The sequence below is a fragment of the Solanum lycopersicum genome, chromosome 7, assembly GCF_036512215.1.
Source record: "Solanum lycopersicum chromosome 7, SLM_r2.1".
NCBI classification, from domain to species: Eukaryota; Viridiplantae; Streptophyta; class Magnoliopsida; order Solanales; family Solanaceae; genus Solanum; species Solanum lycopersicum.
The window spans coordinates 53,918,224-53,924,549 of NC_090806.1; positions in this window are offsets into that span (position 1 = coordinate 53,918,224).

The window sequence follows — 6,326 nt, forward strand, 5'->3', positions numbered from 1 at the left end:
ATACATGTATATTATACATACGTATTTGTAAACATGGCAATCGAGACTAGCAATGGAAAGAGAGAGGTAAGCGAGATAGGGAAAGGGAGGAAAGAGGAGAGCGAGATTAGGAGAGAGGCGAGTGAGAGAGGTTAAAAAGTGGGAAATAGAGGTGATTGTATATGTATATCGGTTAGATAATTGAATATTACACATATTCATTTGTATATATGGCAAGCGAGATCAAGAGAGGGAGGAGAGATGCGAGCAAGATAGGGCAGAGAGTAGGTTAGAGGTGAATGTATATGTCACGAACCAAAAATCACGAGTCGTGATGGCACCTACGTTCCCCACTAATAGGTAAGCCAACAAACATATTTTAACAAACTTAATTAACTAATAAGTGAAAAGACAATAAATTGTCAATTCTCCAACACTGAGTTCCTTATAAGTATGAAAGCGGAAAACTGAAAAAAATACTACCCAAGAATTGGTGTCATAAGTACAAGAGGTTCTAGAATACGATGTAAGTCTGAAACTAAAATGACAAATCTAACTTAAGGGATATCCTTTCTGAATACTGAATAACAGAATACGTAAAAGATAGAGGGAGGTGGCCACGGAACAACCAAGCAGCTCACCACAACTCCAAGAACTTCAAGCTAGACTCAATTTGCTCCACGATATGTGCTCCTACTCGGAATCGAATCTGCACCACAAAGAGTGCAACAAGCATAGTATGAGTACGAAACCACGTGTACCCAGTATGTCTCATTGACTGACAACGAAGAAGTAGTGACAGGAGTTTATACAAAAAAATAAATTCTTAAATTATATAAGTATATATATATTACACTCACTATTTAAGTTTCATCAATAAAGGTAATCAAATATCAAGTATTTTTCAAACACCAAACAAAACACATAATCATCAAAATAAATGATGTGATGAAATGCAATGCAATATAATACCATGAGATGAATTGTCTCAGAATACCTAGTACACACTCAACCGTATATACATGATACTCCTCGGAAATACATCCAGAGTTCATGACCTATGGGGGACTCGCGAGGTCCATATACCGACACGGATGATCTCCACGTGTCTGTGCAGACGATCTCAATGCATCATCATAATATCAAACAATTTCCGCACGGACGGTCTCCACGTGCCAAAATTACAATCTTAACATCTCACCATACTCAATCTCATGTCAATGCATGTATACAATATTATTTCAATATAAGGGGATAATGATGCATCTCACTCAATCAATATCAACATAATACATAACCACCTCAATTATCACAATTATATGAGTGTAATAAAGAAAACACAATCACACAAAAATTTCAAGTTAATAATATATCAGCTAATGCCCATATGCTTTGGGAATTCTAAAATTACAATCCGCATTATATAGTAGAAATTTTTCGTTTCATAACACTGGTACTCGTACCAATGCCCGTCACACCATTGATACGAGACCCCCATCTTTCGCCCTTACCCCTTTGTCTATTTTCATTTTTTTTGTAAATTTTAAATTAGGAAAACATCCTTCAACAAGTCTAAAAGTCTTAACATACCTTGAATGCGGAATACGTGCAACGAATCTTCAAGATTTTTTTTGCAATTCCTTTTAGTAAGCTTGAAATCGTTCACAATCTATCAATTATGTAATATTTACAAGTAAACAAATCCGTACATACCCGTATTTTACTATATGTTTTTTTTCTACACTCAAATCTATATCAAAGTTTGTAAATCTTGGTGTCACTAATATGCCAAGTCTCATATTCTAAGCTTCAAAACTAAGATTAAGTCTTAATTTCCAAAGCATTATAAATGTAATGATATCCAAATATATCTAATATTTAATTACCTATTGCAATATATTAAAACTTCAACTATAGGGTAATAAGCATTGGAAAATTTCAAACTTAAAAACCAAAATCCCATAGCCTGGAACCTTAACAAACAAAATGCACAGAAACCCATTAATGCAATAGTCTTACCTTTTGCCAATAATTAAATTTTCTATTCTTAACCAAAAATTAATTTTCCTCAATCCAACCCATCACAATGATATTGGCAGTGCATTACAAGTCCTTACTACTGACACATCCATAAACTAATTATTAACTCAAGATTATTCCTTTATATATATTTCAAGCTTACTAACAATCCAATCCAGAATAACCTAGTATTTATATCCCACAAACTTGCACATTGTATCGGCAATAAATTTTCATTTGGGTTACTTTATTTTATTTAATCCGACTGTACTTATTTATTAGTCCTAATTGAATAATCAATCAGAATGGTCACTCATGTAGCATTATTAAGAAGAAAATTCAATTTTCTCCCACCTCCTATATATAAAAAGACCCACTCTCTATGAGAACAATGCATACTTTATTTATACACCTAGTAAATTAGTACGTACTCCATGGATTTGGGAAATCTAAAGTTCTCACCTGATTTGTGGCTGCGTCAATGTGTAGATAGGTTTTCCGCCTATGCTCTTCTTTCATTCCATATGAATAACACGTTCCCTTTTTTTTTCTTTAGTAATGACCCATAAAAAAATTCAATTAGTTTAGTGCACTTTTGCCTATAGTTAAGTGGTTATAGGTATTAAATGAATTATGGATATGACCCACTAACTATAAACTATATTAATTCTTCACTAATTTTTTTTATCAATTAAATACTCTTAGTCTTTGAATAGTTTAAAAAAATACCCCTTTAAATATTCAAAAGGAGTCAAACTAGTCATAGTTCTCAAAACGACCTAGCGGGTCATTTCATCACCTACCACTTAAATAAACGTTCGTCCTCGAACGGGAAAAGAAAAGAGCTAACCTGAATGCTCAAAAAGATGAGGATATTTACTTCTCATGTCTGACTCAGTCTCCCATGTAGCCTCCTCCACTGGACGATGCTTCCACTGAACCTTTACTGAAGCAATCTCTTTGGACCTTAGCTTCCGAATTTGCCTATCCAAAATGGTGATCAGCTCTTCCTCAAAAGTCAAATTCTGATCAAGTAACACTGAATCCCATTGAATCACATGATCACCACCCTGATGATACTTCTTAAGCATTGAAATATGGAATACAGGATGGACACTTGACAAACTAGGTGGCAAAGCCAACTGATAAGCCACCTCACCAATACGCTCAACAATCTCAAAAGGACCAATATACCTTGGGCTCAACTTGCCCTTCTTTCCAAACCTCATCACACCTTTCATGGGTGAAACCTTCAATAAAACCCTCTCTCCAACCATAAACACTAAATCACGAATCTTTCGATCTGCATAACTCTTTTGCCTACTCTGAGCCATGAGAAGTCTATCTTGGATAAACTTGACCTTGTCCGAGGACTCCCTCAACAAATCTGTACCCCATGGTCTAACCTCAAATGCATCAAACCATCCTATTGGAGATCGACATCTCCTACCATACAGAGCCTCAAATGGTGCCATCTCAATGCTCGAATGATAACTATTATTGTAAGCAAACTCCGTTAAAGGAAAGAACTGATCACACTGACCACCAAAGTCAATCACACACACCCGCAACATGTCCTCAAGAACCTGAATAGTCCGCTCAGACTGACCATCAGTCTGGGTGAAAGGCTATACTAAGATCCACCCGAGTGCCCAACTCTTTCTGCATAGAACGCCAGAAATGAGATGTAAATTGGGTTCCACGATCTGAAATAATAGATATAGGAACCCCATGCAACCGAACTACCTCCCGAATATAAATCTTGGCTAACTTTTCTGAGTTATAGGTAGTCTGAACTGGTACAAAGTGTGCAGACTTAGTCAATGGATCCACAATGACCCGTATAACATCGAACTTACCCAAGGTGCGTGGCAATCCTACCTCAAAGTCCATAGCAATACGCTCCCACTTGCACTCAGGTATAGGCATCCTTTGTGTCACACCTCCAGGCTTTTGGTGTTCATACTTCACTTGCTGACAATTTAAACAACGGGATACAAAATCTACTATGTCCCTCTTCATACGACACCACCAATAATGTTGTTTCAAGTCACGATACATCTTAGTATCCCCCGGATGAATCAAGTAACTCAAACTATGGGCCTCCTCCATGATTAATCTAGTCAAATCACCTGTACGAGGAACAGAGATACGACCTTTAATCCTCAAAACTCCCTCACTATCAAGAATTGCAGCCTTGGCTTCTCCTTTTAACACCTTGTCTCTAATCTTACATAAATCACCATCATCAAACCGTTGAGCCCGAATCTGTTCCAACAAAGATGATCTAGCCTCTATATAAGCCAACACCTTACGAGGTTCTGAAATATCAAGTCTCACAAAGCTATTGGCCAAGGATTGGATATCCCTAGCTAAAGGATGCTCGTCAACCTGTAACATGGCTAGACTACCCATACTTACCGCCTTTTGACTCAAGGCATCTGCTACAACATTTGCCTTGCCTGGATGATAAAGAATAGTCATGTCGTAATCCTTGAGCAACTCCAACCATCTCCGCTGCCTCAAATTAGATCTCTCCGATTGAATATATATTGAAGGCTACGATGATCTGTGAACACCTCACAATGCACACCATAAAGATAATGCCTCCAAATTTTCAATGCAAACACCACAGCCGCCAACTCTAAGTCATGAATAGGATGATTCTTCTCATGAACCTTCAACTGTCTCGAAGCATAAGCTATCACCTTTCCCTTCTGCATTAATACACAACCAAGACCAATCCGACTAGCATCACAATATACAACAAAACCCTCTCCCTCCACGGGTAGGGTCAAAATTGAAGCAGTAGTCAATAAAGTCTTGAGCTTTTGGAAACTAACCTCACATTCGTCAGACCACTGAAAAGTCACCTCCTTCAGTGTCATTCTAGTTAATGGAGATGCAATGGATGAGAAACCCTCAACAAACCGTCGATAATAATCTGCAAGGCCCAAGAAACTCTGAATCTCAGTAACTGAAGCAGGTCTGACCCAATCTCTAACCACCTCAATCTTCTTAGGATCCACCATGATACCCTCCTTGGACACTACATGTCCCAAGAATGCTACCGAACTAAGCCAAAACTCACACTTTGAAAACTTTGCATAAAGCTTCTTCTCCTTTAGAATCCCAAGAAAAATCCTCAAATGATGCTCATGTTCCTCCTTAGTTCGTGAGTATATCAATATAGACAATAACAAAGGAATCTAAATACGGTCTGAACACTCCATTCATCAATTCCATAAAAGCTGCTAGGGCATTAGTCAGTCCGAAAGACATCACCAGAAACTCGTAATGACCATAACGTGTTCGAAAAGCCGTCTTAGGGATATCCTTCGCCCTAACCTTCAGCTGATGATAGCCAGATCTCAATTCAATTTTGGAGAAAACTGAAGCACCCTGTAACTGATCAAATAAATCATCAATACGAGGTATCAGATACTTATTTCTGATGGTTACCTTGTTCAACTGCCGATAGTCAATACACATACGCATAGATCCATCTTTCTTCTTCACAAATAACACTGGAGCACCCCAAGGATATACACTTGGTCTAATAAAACCTTTGCTCAACAAATCCTGCAACTGCTCCTTCAACTCTTTCAATTCAGCCGGTGCCATATGATAAGGAGGAATGGAAATAGGCCGAGTGCCTGGCTCCACATTAATAAAAAAATCAATATCACGATTTGGTGGAAGACCTAGCAAATCGGTCGGAAATACTTTTGAAAATTCACTCACTACTGGAATAGACTCAAGCATAGGAGTCTCAATACTAGTATCTCGAATGTGGTCCAAGTAAGCCAAACATCCTCTCTGTACCAACTGACGAGCCTTAAGGAATGATATCACACCTTTAGAAGGGTGACAAAGAGAACCTCTCTATTCTACTATAGGAATTCCAGGCTTAGCTAAAGTGATTGTCTTGGCATGACAATTTAAAATTGCGTGGTAAGAAGATAACCAATCCATACCGAGAATCACATCAAAATCTATCATACCTAAGACCTTTAAATCTGCATGAGTGTCATACCCCATCAAGGTAACAGTACATAGTCGAACACCCGATCTACAACTACAGAATCCCCGACAGGAGTAGAAACACGTATCGGCAAATTAAGAGACTCACATAATATATCTAGACTAGGAACAAAATATGTGGAGACATAAGAATAAGTAGATCCTGGATAAAACAATACAGTAGTTGATCGATGACCAACCGGAATAATACCTGTGATAACAGCAGCTGAAGCCTCAGCCTCTCGCCTACCTGGAAAAGCATAACAGTGAGAACGACCTCCATCATATTGTGAACCTCCACGACC